Genomic DNA, 17,031 nt, shown 5'->3' with positions numbered 1-17,031 from the left:
ACCATAACCATGCTCAGAACACTTACATTAGCCTACAGTTGGGCAAAATCATATAACACAAAGCCTACTTTGTAATAAAGTGTTGAATATCTCATGGAACTTACTGAATGCTGTACTGAAAGTGGAAACCAGAATGGTTGTATGGGTACAGCATGGTTGTAAGGGTAGTGGTTGTTTACCCTTGAGATCTCATGGCTGACTGGAAGCTGGGGCTCACTGCCACTGCCCAGCATCACACGAGAAAATCGGACTACATGTTGCTAGCCGGGGAAAAGATCTAAATTCAAAATTTGAAATATGATTTCTACTGAATGCACATTGCTTTTGCACCATCATAAAGTCGAAAAATGCTGGGTCTAACCATTGTAAGTTGGGAACTGTATTTCATTATTCTAAGCACCGACCACATTGTTCAGACCTTCAGCTAGAATAAGAGATGAGAATGTGAACCAATGCTCAGAAATTCCATTTTGATTCTTCTGAGGGTTGATGACCTGTAGAACAGTGAAATGCCTCTTAAATATATACCAAGGTCTTTTTTTTTGAAGTATAATTTATACAAAGTGAAATGCACAGTTTGTGATCATACAGATCAACCACATTTGACAAATTCACATACCTGTATAACCCATATGCCTATAAAGATATAAATATGCTCATCCTTCCAGAAGTTCTCATATTTGTTTTAATTTGCATTTCTCTCGTAATTAATGACGTTCAACACTTTCTCTTGAGTTGATTGAACTTTGGTATACCTTCTTTTGTGACGTATATGATTAAATCTATTGTCCATTTTAAAAAATTGGGTTGTATGAGCTTTTTCTTTTTAATGTATTCAGCATGTAAGTTCTTTGTCGCATATATTTATTATGAATATTTTATCCCATTCTACATTTTGCCTATTTATGATATGTTTAGCACCCTTTGATAAACAGACATTTAAAATTTTGATCACGTTCTGTTTTTTTTCTTTTATAGTTAGTATTTCTGTGTTCTAAGAAATCATTGCTTACTGCAAGGTCATGAAGATATTCTCTTATGTTTTCTTCTAGAATATTGTTTTAGCTTTTGGTATAAGTCTGTGATCTAGCTCAACCAATAAGAGTGGGGGGGGTGGTGAAGATTTTTGTTTTGTTTAATATCAGGGGTTGTCGAAAACACTCTTTCTTATTGAATTGCTTTGTCACCTGTGTCAAAAACCATTTGTTCATATATGTATTTTTAGACTTTCTATTTTATTCTATTGGTCTGTATATCTATCCTCTTACTGTCAATTTATGGTAGGTCTTGAATCCAATTAGAGTATATCCTTTAACTTTTTTTTCCTCTAAATTGTTCTTATTCAAAATTGTTCAAGCTCTTCTTAGTCTTTTGCATTTCAATATACATTTAGAATCATCGTGTCAGTTTCTACAAAATGTCTTTATGGATATTGAAAAATGTTATGCTGAATCTGTAAATAAATGCAGAAATAATTGACATCTTAGTACTATTGAGTCTTTTAATACATGAGCATTGTATTGTTTCCATATTTTAAGTCTTCTATAATCCTTCTTAGCAATATCTTACAGTTTTTGGTGCATGTCTTTTGTTAAGTTTATAAGTATTTTATATTTTGCATGATTTTGTAAATGATATTTTTCCCAATTGCTCTTTGCTAGTTTTCAGGGATACAATTGATCTTTTTTTTTAATATAAATTTATTTATTTATTTTTAGCTGTGTTGGGTCTTCGTTTCTGTGCGAGGGCTTTCTCTAGTTGCGGCGAGCGGGGGCCACTCTTCATTGCGGTGCGCAGGCCTCTCACTATCGCGGCCTCTCTTGTTGCGGAGCACAGGCTCCAGACGCGCAGGCTCAGTAGTTGTGGCTCACGGGCCCAGTTGCTCTGCGGCATGTGGGATCTTCCCAGACCAGGGCTCGAACCCGTGTCCCCTGCATTGGCAGGCAGATTCTCAACCACTGCGCCACCAGGGAAGCCCTACAATTGATTTTTGTATATCAATTTTATCTTTTACAACTTGCTAAATTTACTTGTTTATTCTAGAATTTATTATTTTTTTGTAGAATCCTTTAGGTGTTTTACATGCAAAATCCTGTCGTCTGTGAGTAGAGTTTTACTTCTTCCTTTCAAACTTTATAACTTTTATTTTATTTTATTTTATTACACTTGTTAGGACCACTAATGCAATATTGAATAGAAGTGATGAAAGCAGACATCCTTTTTTTTGGCCTAATCTTTGGAAGGAAGCGTTGAATTTTCACTCTAGCTTCAATATTAGTTGCAGATTTTTTTGGTGAGATATTTGTTATCATTTATCAAGTCACACAAGCTACCAAGATTGCCAGTACAAATGTTGACATACTTGCTTGAGAAATGCAGGGACACAAGAAGGCAGTTTCCCATCATCAACCGACATTAGACAACCTCCTGGCATCTACGGGAGACACATGCAAACGTCATCAGTGATGATTGCTTTGCGTACATTCCCAGAAAACTTTCTGATATCTTTTTTGTTGAATCAAACCATCTGTGAAGCCAACCAGAACATTTGTCAAATGAACAACATGGTCTTGGCTTCTTGGACTCATGGATCAGCTTTAGGTGGCTGAGGACGGGATATTTTTTCCTGGATAGTCCCAAGAGGGCTATAGTCCTGGATGTGCATTTTTTTTCCCCCAAGGGCTAGGGATCTTTTTTTTTTTCTTTTTCTCCTGCTAGAAATAGCCCTCCTCAAGTGTATTCCATCATGATTAATTAAGATCAACAGTATTGCCCTGTCCAAACAGATGATCCACGCTATGATTAAGGAATTAAAGATCAAAGAACAAACAGCCCCTTCAACCAACTCTGGTCTGTTCCTGAGTCCTATACATCCCTGTAACCTTGTTTTCTCTCCTAACCCATTTAGTCAACAATGAAACGTGTTAAACTTAACCAAGAGGAGAACTGTAAAACAAAATAGGCACAATAGAGCATGTCCAGTTCCCCTTGACTTTGACCCTTGAATCTTTTCTCCTCCTTATTTTTTCCACCTCTCCTCTTCCTGAACTTGACTGACAGATCTCAAGGCTTGCAATGTCTTTAATGCACTGTTGGATAGTTATCAGAATGGGATCACTAACACTCTTGCACAAGAGGCATGATAAAATGGAAGAGTCTCTAACTTTTCCAACCATACCTGTACAGAAGTTAAAGGTGAAAACTGTTACATGTCCAATCTGTTCCTGAAGTCATGTACCCCTCCCTTGTCCTCACCCTATAGAATTCCAACCTTGCCTTGAGTTACCAAGTTCAGATGGTCCCTGAAGCATATTAGCCGAGTCAAGTCTTTTGCTCTATTTGAGTCACTTAAGCTATTTTCCTTTCAATAGTTCAAAGTTGAGAATTTAACAGTGTGTAAGAATTTACCCTGTAGGCAAAAGAAATTGGGCATATGGGTGAAAGTAAGCCTTGGAATATTTGGTGAATTAAGTTATTTGGTACAACTGAATCCTGGGACTCATGAGAGAGGAAGAAGGGGTTAAATGGGGCCAGGTTTTTAAGAGGCATGAGTACCATATCGGACTTTTAATTGTAGGTGCTTCATTAAAAAATTATTGAATGAATGAATATTTATAAGACAAAGACTGGAGAGTGTCATCTGGTATAACTTATAATGTTCCTTTGGAAGAAATCTTAGTCACCGAGAGCTTTGCTTATTTTTTTTTTTTTTTTTTTTTTAGCTTTGCTTATTTAATTAATTTACTTGCATGTTTCTTTATTTTATTCTTAATAGCTAAATTAGATTTGAGAAAATGGTCAAGACATTAGAAGCTGAACACAATATCCAGTTTGAGTTTGATTTGTAGAATATGGCAATTGATTGGACTGTAGGAGTTTTGGAAATTATTTAGATTGAGTTTCAGTTCAATCGTATCTACTTTGTGTGAGAAATCTCTCAATGTCACTCAACACACACACACACACACACACACACACACACACATTCACACACATTTTTGGTTATATTTATCCATCAGTACAATAACAGATATCTTTGGGCAATTCAAAGTAATTTGGAAAATGTGTACTTCTTATTCTTAATTTTGACTCAGGTCTCTATCAAAGTCTCATCAAAATGGGTTCTGAGAAGTAGATTCTTTTTTTCCCCACTTTAAAAAAAATTCTTTTTCATTATGGTTTATTACAGGATACTGAATATAGTTCCCTGTGCTATACAGTAGGACCTTGTTGTTCATCTATTATATATATACCGGTTTACATCTGCTAACCCTAAACTCCCAATCTAATCCTCCTCCACCCCCTTCCCCTTGGCAACCACCCATCTGTTCTCTATGTCTGTGAGTCTGTTTTTGTTTCAAACACAGGTTCATTTGTGTCATATTTAGATTCCATATATGAGTGATATCATATGGTATTTGTTTTTCTCTTTCTGACTTACTTTGCTTAGTATGATCATCTCCAGGTCCATCCATGTAGCTGCAAATGGCATTATTTCATTCTTTTTTATGGCTGAGTAGGATTCCATTGTATTTATGTACCACATCTTTATCCATTCATCTGTCAGTGGACCCTTAGGTTGTTTCCATGTCTCGGCTATTGTAAATAGTGCTGCTATGAACATAGGGGTGCATGTATCTTTTTGAATTATAGTTTTGTCTGGATATATGCCCATGAGTGGGATTGCTGGATCATATGGCAACTCTATTTTTAGTTTTTTGAGGGACCTCCATGCTGTTCTCTATAGTGGCTGCACCAATTTACATTCCCACCAACAGTATAGGAGCATTCTCCTTCTGAGAAGTGGATTCTTTTATCATGTGAGTTCTCCAGAGAATTTTTTCTCTCTCCTGATAATAATAATGGCTAAAGGATACAGTTTTGTGTCAAGCACAACCTACCTTTCCCTAGGCAGGGTCTCATTTCTTTCTCTAAACAACCTTATGACGTATGTTTCATTACTCTGCCCATTGTTCAGATAAGGAAACTGAGTTTCATAGAGGCAAGTGGCAGATCAGATGTGGTGAGTTTATGTAGATGATTTTTATCCTCATTGGTCAGCTGGACATTAAGCAGTCAGTGTCATACTACTGGGGCATCAGCCAAGGAGAGAGGTTCAGAAAAATGTATGGCCCTGGGATTTAAGGAGAGTGCCTCAAGGTGAGACATGAAAGCGGTACAAGAGACACGCATAGCTCTTCAAGTTCACGGTGTTTTACTCTGTCCGCACTCCCACCTACCCAACCCACACTACATCTCAAATACTCTCATTCTCAAGCAGAGACATGGATTTGATTACATTGGTTCTGAAATGCCCCCAGGCTTTCAATGAAGTCTTTCTTTTTTTTTTTTAACAACAATATATACATTTTTTTTCTTTTTCCCCGTTACATTTGGAAATCTGTTAGTAGAGAAACATTGTCCCAGTGGAGAGCCATGCCAGGGAGTCAGAAAAATGTACATATCTGTTGAGTTAGATCACTCAAAAGTCCTGAACTTGCCCTTTCCCCCTCTGAAGGCAAGAATGTCAAGACCATCTTCTTCCTGCAGGAGCCCTTTCCCCCAAACCCACCAAATTCGTCAGGCTGTAGAAAGTACCTGGAACAAGAATAATCATAATGGCAATAACAACGATAGGCTTTCTTGTACCCCGGATGCGTGAGAAGCATAGCGCTATGGATTTTACTAATTGTATCATTTACTTCTCTTCATAGCCTGTGGCGGGGTGTGGTTTCACTTATCCCATTTTTATCATATGAGGAAACTTTGGTTCCTGAATGTCAGGTGACATCCCTAGGGTCACCCAGAGATATAGTGGGAGACCCAGGCTTCGATACCAGATCAGTCAGACTCCGAGCAAGTGCCATGGACCCTGATAAGATTACAAATCCGGTTATCATCTCGCAGGTGTTATGAAATCGGTACTTGTAGAAAATAGGTGAAAAGTTCATAGTAGGGCATCTGCAGAGCATGGGTTGGCCAAAAAGTTTGCTTGGGCTTTCCTGTAACCCAATAAATAATTATTTGAAGAGTCTTCCTTTTCACCTATCAATGGTCATTCTGGCTTACACACAGGATGGGACAGTGGAGGGTCATGGTTTGCCAGTGTGGGATCACCGCTTCTGTGAACAAATAAACACAGTGACTCTAAGTGTTGCCTTTCCTGTGTTGGGAAGGAAACATTTTCTTTCTACCCTTCTAGGTCCTGTGGCTGGTCTAATAACAAAAATGAAATAAGGCAGATTAACAGGAGAAAAACAAATTTAATTACATACTACACTCAAAGTATACAATTTAATGAGTTCGGACATATGTATATAGCACTGAAACCATCACCCAGATCAAAATAGTGAACCCCCGAGGGTTTCCTGGTGGCCTTCTGTAGTCCTTCCCTGTTCTACCCCCATCCCCACCCTGGCCCTAGGTCATCACTGATCTGCTTCCTATTCTTACAGTCAATCCTATATCCTGGTGGGTCTTCTTGCATCCAACTGTATTTTATTTATTATATTTTGTTTTTCCCACTCTGTGTGTGGAAGACAAGTAAACAACATCCAGAAGTTTGGCTGAATGCACTCCTGGCCTTCTGAGCAGCCCCTGGGTGCAAGGCTTCCCTTGAGTGGCATCTGGACACCACCCCTACTCCCAACGTCTTTGCGTGGCACTGTCTCTTATTGATGGTTTCCAAATCCCCAAGAGTCAACACACCAGGCTTACAGGACAGAGAGGAGAGTGATGGAGAGAGAGAGCCTATGAGAGCAGCCCCTCCCGAGGTAAGGAGCACAGCTGTTTGGTGGACGTGTTCCTGGAACTCACATGATGTACGGTGCACAGTTTCACATGAATCATTTACCGCTATGCTCACAAAAGGCTTAAAAAAAAAAGAAGAACATACATATGGCATGTCACTCGTTCCCCATAGTACCATCCTCCTTTATTTCAGAGCATGATTTCTCCAGAAGCGAAGCGGTCTTGGAGGTAGTGAATTTAAACAGTTTGGCATTGGATTAGGCCCTGATTTAAAGTTTTATTTTTAATATTAAAAAGAGGAGTGTTACTTTTATATCCAGGAGAAGCAATGAGTAAACAAATAAAAAATTCATTAGAGACAGGCTGCTATCTCTGAGATGAAAGTTTGATGTTAGAACTCAGCTTTCAAAAGCCTAAAACCCAGTCAGTGGGTCATTAGCTCAGCAGACAGTCAAACTAAAAAAGAGCGATTTCGAGATGGGCAATGTCTGTGGTCTTCATTTCTTCAGGGTTTCAAAAATTAGCTTAGCACTTTCCCAGATGGAGAGAATACTTACTCTTAATGGCTACGGTCATGGTTATGTCGAGAAAATTAAATTTCATTGATGCTTTGGAGTCTTACATGCAGTGTTTCTTCCCCAATTTTACTAGCACACGACGTGAAGAGAAAAGTTTGGAGAAGAAATGAAGTATTCTAGTATTACTCAGTTCATGTCTGGGATGAAGTTTTCATTTTAATAATGCCATCAAGCCCCAAGGCTGGAATTCAAGGTCATGGATTATAGCATGCATGCACTTGTAGTTTTCATCTACATAGGGACGTTTTCCTTTTTTGGCAATGCCACACTCCTATGCCCTGATGGGTTGTTCCTTGTCTTATACGATAAGAATGGAAACCTCTATAAGGATGCTAATCCAAACTTGGCCAATCAGAGCACCCCATCCCTCCCAGGCACAGTGATTGGTCCAAGGAGGACCAATCAGAATCCTTCCCTGGTTTTTGCTATGTCTTCACTACATGGTCTCACTGTGTGAGCAAGAAGCCATAACTTTAGCTGGTTTTTCTAAGATGAAGCAATATAGGCTCAAGGCTGCCAGATGGCAACTACCCCACCAAACGGAAGGAGCCAGTTGGAAATATGAAAAAATATATGTGGGCTAAACACAGTGTGAAACAGAGCGGAGGGATGGAGAAAGATAGAGCTCTGACAGCATCGCATACTGGTGGAGTCAGGCATGCCTAAAGTCGGGGCTCAATATCTCTTGCTGTTGTTGAGCCAATCTGAGTTGGGTTTCTGCCCCTGCAACTGAAAGGATCTATGCTAATCTCACATTATATGGAAAGTCTTTCCCCCAGGTATTCTGAGTCTGGGATAAAAGACTGACCTCCCAAGGAAAATCATGCTCTACATTTTGCTATTGATACTTTAACTTTCCCAACTTTTGAATTCTCTTGGAGATTAGAAAGTACCTTTTAGCATGATTTTGGGTTGATAGGGCAGTTAAAAGAGTACAGATGTTGGAATCCTTTAGACCTGGGTTGGAATCCTGGATTTTTCAGCTAACTGCTTGGGTGGGTCGCTTCCTCTTTTTAAGCCCCAGGCTCCTCGTATGTAAAATGAGGATGGGTTAGTAACAGTTCGCAGAGTATGGCAACCCGGCCCACCTAGATAATTAAATCAGAACCCCTGGAAATGAAGTTTAGGCATGGATTTTTGGCAAAAGCATCCCACCTGATTCTACTGTGCAGCTGGGTATAAGAACCTCTAGAGTTGATGAGATCTAAGGCAGGAGCTCTCAAAGTCTAGGCTGCATGCCAATCACCCTGACTCAACACTAGCCACCGAAATTCCAAAGCTCTGTGGAGGGTGGGTTTTGGTACCTATAAGACTTTGTGGGGTTTTTTTGGCTTTATTTAATTTATTTTTTTAAAACATATTCTTTTTGATGTGGACCATTTTTAAAGTCTTTATTGATTTGTTACAATATTGCTTCTGTTTTATGTTTTGGTTTTTTGGTTGAAAGGCATGTGGGATCTTAGCTCCCCGACCAGGGATTGAACCTGCACCCCCTGCATTGGAAGGCGAAGTCTTAACCACTGGACCGCCAGAGAAGTCCCCGTTTTGCTTTACTTTAAATCCTCTAAACCAGGAAGGAACAGAACTTTCTAGATGGTAATATATTGAGGCTAATGAAGGAGAAAAGGAGGGGTGAATATTTAGTGCACATCTTCTATGTTCAGAGCAGTTTCTGTGCATTTTCGTACGCTTTTCTCACACCTGCCCTTCAAGATAATTCTATTTTTCTCTATTTTACTAACAAGGAAGGGGGGTTTCATGTGGTTAAATGCGTTGGCCCACAACCAAGTGTTGGCGCTGAGATTCACACTTGGGGTGGAGTGGCTCTAATGCTGTGTTTCCTGGCATTGGGGGGGATGTGCATTTGCGGATCTGCAAACCCAAAGCAGAGACATCCGGGCTGTTTTCTGCGTGGCGTGCATGCAGACTCCAAAGCACTATGATGGTTTCCAAGAACAGTTTCAGTAGGTGAGCATTCTCCCTGGTTTTCCAAATTCAACCTAGCTTGGAACTCCCTCCTGCCATTAAAAAAAATCCAATGTCTCACTTTTTAACATGGGGTTCGATTTTTGTTGCCAAGTGGGAGGTGAGTGACTTTTCCAGAACCAAACCTCTCAGTGCTACACAACCCCATTTAATTCTCACCAAAACCCTTTCATTTCACCCACATGAAAACTGAGCCCCAGAGGGGCTGATTAAGTTGCCTAAGGTTGCACAGTTGGGAAGAAGATAGATGATAACAGAGGCAGAGTTGAAAGGTCGATGGAGAGAAATTTTTAAAAAGAGGCAAAAGACCTCTACCCACTGAATTTTGCTGTCCGTGTTTCCATTCTGGCGTCTGCATGTCTAAGTATCTCACAGCAAATAGAAATCACAGTTATTTGTTTATATAAGCTTTCATGAGTCATTCTTTTTTTGTTTCTAAGTGATGGAAAAAATGATAAAAAGAAAGGAGGATTTTTTTTCTTCTACCAGGTAGGGCACAAACAATTTTGAATTTCAGTCTCAGAAGATTGCAACTGACATTGAAAGTTTTGTGGGTTTTTAATTTTTCCTTCTTACCTCCTTTTCTCACAAAGCAAAAGCTTGTGCTTTCTCTCTCACTCTCTCTCGGTCTTTAGCGGGAGAGGGGAAGAACCGGGCTTGGGAAAAAAAAGGAAATAGTCCAAAGAACAACACATCATCTAGTCATGCAGTTTAGGGAAATAAAAAAGGGAAAAGCAGCAGCAAGCCAGTTTCGCTGACAGACCTGTCCCGCTGAGCGGCAGTTTCCTCTGGTGCCGAAATCCTACTTACAGTAATGAATTTCCCTGTTGCTCGCCAGCCTAGGAGTGTTTGGGGGAGATAAAAGTCAAGCTGTATGCAGTGTCTCGGACCTGTATTTCAGTTCCAGACAGCTTCCTGGTGTGGCTGCAGAAAGTTTGCCTTTCCGGATGTGAGCGTGAGGGTTTCGTGCGCTGACCTGCAAATTGCTGTTGGTTTTTTTTTTTTTAATTCTCCTTTAAGGGTTGCTGGAGTCTGCGTGCTGCAGAGCTGCCAATTTGCCTGCTTTCCAACCGTCACCTGCCCGCAGCACCACCATGACCCTACTTCTTGGGTCTCTGCTCTTCTGTTTTCTACCCGCGGTCCTGTTGTTTCTTCTTTCTTAGAGGGTGGGGAATTCTCTTGCTCTCCTTGGCTTTTTGCCTCATGCAGGCAACGCACCATCTGCCTGCCTCAGTCAGAGAGCTGGGATGTCAAAGTCACAGGCACGGGCTGGGGACCCTGAGGATAATCATGGGAGGGTGGTCTGCACTCTAAGAGGCGGACTCTGGGACCATCCTGATTTCCACCTTTTGAACAAGTGTAGGAAGTAAGTCATGGCCAAGTTACTTACCTGGGATGCTGCAAGGATTAAGTGGCAAGTGTCTGTAAAGTATTGTTCAGCGTGGAGCAGCAAGAACTTTGGAGCCAGACAGCCAATGCCCACGGCTCGGCTCCACCATGTAGAGCCGTATCCCTTGGGCGTCACCAGGTTTGCTTAAGCTCCCTGGTGGGTAGAGGGGGTAATAACAGTACCTACCTTGCCAGTTCTTGAGGATTAAATGAGATAATAATAACTATGATATTGATAAGTTCCATTTGCTGATCGCTTCCTCTGTCAGTATCTACGTGCTTTACAAGAACTAGCATATATATTTATGGTCCACTAGTGGGTATATTGTAGCTATGCTAATGCATAAAAACAAACATATTACATATTAAAAAGCTTTCGTATCCATGTGTGTATACAAAGAGATTTATCTTGGATGTATAAACTGTATAGATTATACATACATCTGTACGTATAATTGTGTTACATAATATATATCATATAGATATGGAATATATATTATTTGAATCTATGAAATATATATGGACACAGATAAATTATGCAGATAGATATAGAAATGATTTATTAGTAAAAGGAAAAAATGCTATATGCCAGGCTAAGTGTTTCACACTTTTGAATGCATCTCATTCTCACAAGAACCGTATGAGGTGGGTATTATTTATTATCTGCATTTTTTAGGTAATGTAACTGAAGCACAGAGAGGCTAAGAGACTTTCTGAATGTCTCTCATATACATGTTCATGTATAGACAGTTATGTGTTTATAGTGTATAGATTAAATATGTCTGTTTTGTAGACTGGCTGGGATGGTATTCAAACAATGTTAGCTAGTCTTGTTATTTGTTTTATCCTCAATACACGCTCTAACATTTGTTACCTTTAGGGAATGGGACCGTTAGTTTTAAAAGAACCCTGCGTGTTTTCATCACAATACCACTTTGCTGTCCAGAAAATATTTCCCCTTTGAGAGAGTGGGTAAATTCCCTTCTCTAGGCCAGATACCTGTGATCAAAGCAGCCTGGATTTTCTAGGCCATAAGAGTCAGAGACACACCTCTGGTTCCCCCACCCCAACTTTCCAGGAGGGTGATTAGGACACAGCATATAAGGTAAGACTGGGCTCTCCTAGGAGACTCCTCAAAGGTGCCCCGGGGACAGCTGCTCCTGGTCACCCCCCAAGTCTCTATTCCTTAGGACTGCAAAAAAGCAATGAGAAACCCTGGCCTTTGGTCCAATATCAAGCATCAGGTTAAGCGATTGTACAGTGAGAATTTCATATCCCTCAGAGAATACTGCACCTTGTGAATTTAAATACAAATTTCCCAAGTATGTACTATATAGTGTATAACATATAACACCATACATGCACACACATGTATCATCCAGCAATGAATAAAAAACAGAACAAAAACCACCTTCGTTTTCCAACAAAAATGATTGTTTTATCTCTTCCCTAGAGAGACTATTTTTTTAGTCCTAATTCTTGACTTTGTGAAAAAATAATCACAGGTTGTCATGAGAAAGGGTAAGAATATGCATGGATATATGCACGTGTAGGTCTGTGCTTGTGTATACGTACACTCGTGCACACACACAATTGGCTCTGCCGATGTTACAGGGGTCAGATCTGGAGGGAGAACCGGCCATGAACACAATTAGGAAGTTCACTGAAGGATGGGACCTCCAATACTCAACCCTGGGAGCCCTGGAAGCAGATGGGGCCCAGGAATCTGCTTTTTCAACCAGCTCATTAAGTGTTTCTGAGAGAGAACGTCTCTGGATGGTACATTGGAGGGACATGATCACAGCAGGAAAGGGCTTTTGCTTGTGTGTGCATGAGTGCATGAGCACAAGCACGTGTGCATGGGAAAGCGACGTGCTTACTGGAGCCCTGTTTGCAGGAAAAGTAGCTCCGTGCCAGGAAGTAGCAACAGCCTTTGGGTACCAGCCTAAAGAATCCAGGTTGTCGGGATGTTGAGTGGGAAAATGGGACTTAGAATGGTCTAAGCTAAAGGAGTCAGATTTGTAATGCATATATATATTTTTTTAACATGGAGAAGGTTTTCCTGTTTAATTAAAATACGGTTCTAAGAAAAAAAATTCCAGATGAGATGAGGCTCTGACTACCGCCCAGGCATTGTCCACAAAACAAACAAATAAGTACCGGCCTCTGTTTATACACAAAGCCTGTGCATCGCACCTAGTGGGCATCACCTCATGACCTTCCCCTGGCCTGTTAGCTCACCTCTGCCCACAATCCAGGTGGAGGAGACGGGTGGGTGTCAAGCACTGGCGTCCACTGGTCGAGTCTTGTAAGAAACCGTTTCACTTCTGCCATCCATTTTTTATTTTCTTTACACTTGACGTGAAATATATGTGCTTCTCTCCGTTTTAGAGAAGAACCTGATTTGGGAGATTCACCTCTACTTATATCCTCCTATTTGGACAGGGCAGGGACTCAGCTGTGAGCCAGCATTTTAGGAGATGGCCATCATCTCCTCACCATGTGCCAGGATAAAGCTGGGGACTTCTTTTTTTGAAATTAATACAGGCTCACATATTTTGCAAGGAGAGTATTAGAAGCCCAAGTTCACCATCACCACCACCAACATCATCAATAATGAGAGAGAATTTTTGGAAGAAGACGCAAGCTTCCAGGCCAACAGTCACTAGACATGACTTTAGGCAGATCATAGGACCTATCCTTATTGTCTTCATTTATACAATCAGGGTAATAACTGTCCTCAAGGATCCATGGACATAGAGCAATGGAAGTTGACTTAACTTGTACAGTCCCACGTATAAGGAGTTTACAGAGAAGGGACCACTGAATATACTTGAAATGCTATAATGAATGCTCCTCTGAAGACAAATGCGTTGTGGAGAAAAAAAATTCAGCCTTTGGCTCTTAGAGCAAAACTTCTTCTAAAATTGAATGCTGCAATTTCCCATTGGGCCAGGAGAACAGGGACCCGTTTTGGAATGTTGGACCTGCCCCTTGCTTGCTGTGTGGTTTACATAAATTAACCTCTTTGGTCTCAGTGTCCTCACCTGTAAATAATGAGCTTACGATTTACGAAGGACCACTGTAAGCCCTTCCCATATACGGTCTTATTCCACATCACAGTATTAAAGGGTAGCTGGTCTTCCCATCCCTAATTATGGATGAGGAGACTGGGGCACAGAGCTTTGGTTTAACCCACCCTTGATTGCAGCCGGCAAGGGACCGAATCAGGATTCAAACTCACAACACCTGCTCCCAGAGCCCATATTTAAAAAATCTTTATGTGTATTACTAACTTGATAGCAGTATTATGATAAGTAAATAAGATAGGATTAAGATATTATTAAGATAACTAAATGGGGTAGATAATCCAACCCTGGTGGGAGCATTAAATGACTAAATGAAATAAGGAACACAAGATTCTTGGTCTTAGTAAGCCCTCAATACATGTAAACTCTACCACTTATTATGATTATTTTTTCATCTTCTTCCTACAAGTCTCCCTAATTGTTGTACTAGTAACTAAAAGTTGTACTAATAACTTAATAGACGTTAGTAGGTGTTTCATTTGAAATGTACAGTTGTTTTTGTTGTTGTTGTTGCTTTGTTTTAAACCAAAGAAGACTGATATTTCCATGCCAGGAAACAGCTAAGCTTAGTTCTGTTTCTTTCTTAAACATCCGTGGTTGGTTCCACCGACTTCTTTGGAAAGATACATGAGGAAGGGGAGCCCTCTGACCCACGCCCCCTGGTGGGCACAAGGGCAGCCCCGTGTGGCGTGATGACCCCACTCCCCCAGGAAACACACAGAACCCAAAGGACTGAGAACACGACTCACGTGGACCTTTTCAGACTAAGCTTTTATTTTTTGATATTACAAACCAGTTTTCTTTATTCACAAACCACTGTAAGTGATATAAACACTAATTTCTAAAGACAGATATACACATTTTCTGGGTTTGCAGATTGCGTGAGGTGTGGGTTAAGTCACTATATGCCACACATGATAGTAATCTTTTTTTTCCATAATTCATAATAGCAATAGTTATTTAGATAAATGAAAACATTCCAAATAAATATCGTTTAAAAAAATCCAAAATGTCTGTTTACATCTCTGACATACAGTTTAAAATGACTTATTGGCCTCTTGGAGGAGTGCCCGACAAAAGATTCTGTAACATCAGTTGGCACCCAGGCGGCTCTAAATGATTTTATTAAAACTACATACAATCATGGGGGAAAGTACAGCTCAGCGATGAAAATCAAAACTGCAAATTAATTTTACTTGAACCAACACAGTAAAAATTCTATGTTTGTGATTCCAAATACAATGCAAATTCTGGATTTTGAAATCTGAGGCAAATGGGAGACATCGCTTGATTCTCCCGAACACTCTGTTCCTTCTACCTTGTTCCCCTTTGGGGTCGGATGCGGTAGCATTTTAGTACATCGTTTCCCTTAAAAACATCAATCAGGCACCCATTGTCATGACACCGTCTTCCAGGTAGGGGGATGAGAAGGTCTCAGGGATGCTCTAAAACACCCTCACGCGCCACCCCCCCCCCCCAAATCAATCTGGTGAAAAGAACATTTTTTTCTACTTTTGGCCGCTAAGCAGTTTTTTCCCCCGTTTCTCTCTTTTTGCAAGATCACGGTGATCTGTCTTAGACAGCGAAGCTACAGAAACTCGGTTTTCAAATCTCGTGAAACTTTATTTAATATCCAACCGATCTTACTGCATGCACATAGGATGACAAGAGAAAAGCTGGATCACAAACACTTTTTTTTTTTTTTTTAAGTTTTGTTTGGTTTTGTCTTAAAGCAGAGTTGTTACAGCAGTTTGGCAGGTTCACAGCGGTGAGTTGATAGCTTTACTAAAGTGCATGCCATATGGCCTGCACCGCACACATGGAAATTTTACCTATGGCAGCAAAACTACTGGGGACGACTTGCTGCAGGATTTTTTTTTTTTATTTAAATACAAAAACAGGAAGGTCTGTGACAGATACCCCAACTTAGATTAACTTTGTAAACAGGACAACATGGAAAGACTTCAAACAGAAGAAGTATACAGACAAACTGCAATTTTTCGGCTGTGTCATTCTGGCCCTGCTTCAGAGGTGGGGGGACTTTGTTCTTTGGGGGATGTTGAGGGTGGACCTACTTTTTTGCTTCCTTCTGACAAGTGTCCTGGGCCTTGGAGACAAAAAAAAAAAAACAAACTAAAGATACTGATTTGAGAGAATCGTTGGGGACCAGGAAAAATGGGAGGGCGGGCTCTCACGGACTGAAAAATTGCAGGTTGCTTACACGACACGGTCATGTTTCAAAAAGTACCAAGCGGATGAAAATACCATGATTATCTCTACCCAATGACTGCAATACTTGTAAAATGCTTCTATAAATCCGAATATGATTATCGTGTAATTCCATAAAAATTATACGTCTGTCTGTAACAGTTGTTCTACGAGGCTAAAACTAAAGCTTCATAAGACTGTTTCTAGAACTTAACAACGCCACTGCACAGATGTAGATTTTATACATTTTTTTTCACTGGTACAAAGAATTTAAGTTTTTATTACTTTCTTTTTTTTGGAAAAAAAGAAAAAAATAGAAACAGTGCTTTTTATCACCTTTTTATTAATGTTATTTTTTTCCCTCCCATAATATAAAAGTCAGCAATGATATCAATAATTTATTATACTGGAAGAAATATAAAAAGAATGCTTGTGGATGGCCTAACTACCAGTCTTTTGCCTAAATAACTAGCGGCTGGTTAAGAAGCTGAATACCGCCGGGTGGAATGGTTTAAAGGGTGGGTTTGCACAGCTGCATTCAGCTCGGATGCACAAGTGTTATTAGAAGCATCCCCTCAACAACGTAACCTTTGGCTTGAACTGACAACGAGTGACTTAGAACCGTTGATATATGGTTGTTGGTGCAGTGTGGGTCGTTTAGATTCATCAGTTACTTTTTTTTTTTTTTCTTTCAGCCAAACCCCAGTCCCAACCCCCTAGGTGCCGCCCACCCTTCCCCTTTCATAAAAGAAAATAATGCAGATGCAGAAGAACATGACTCCTGTAGTCACTTACACGCTTCCCAAACAGCTGATAACCCCAGTAGCTTAATATTCAGCATATATAATTCATGTACACGAGATAGCACTCTGGATATGGCCCTACACCAGTTTTTAGTCATAGCTAGCATCTCTCTAGGTCAACCACAAAAACTCCTACAGCCAGCAACCAAACTACGGAACCTTCAGAAATGAAAGACCCACAATATTAAAATACACAGAACAAAATATCTGAGGTATAAGATAAAAAAT

Source organism: Eschrichtius robustus, chromosome 16 (assembly GCF_028021215.1).
Source record: "Eschrichtius robustus isolate mEscRob2 chromosome 16, mEscRob2.pri, whole genome shotgun sequence".
NCBI lineage: Eukaryota > Metazoa > Chordata > Mammalia > Artiodactyla > Eschrichtiidae > Eschrichtius > Eschrichtius robustus.
This window is presented reverse-complemented; position numbering follows the sequence as displayed.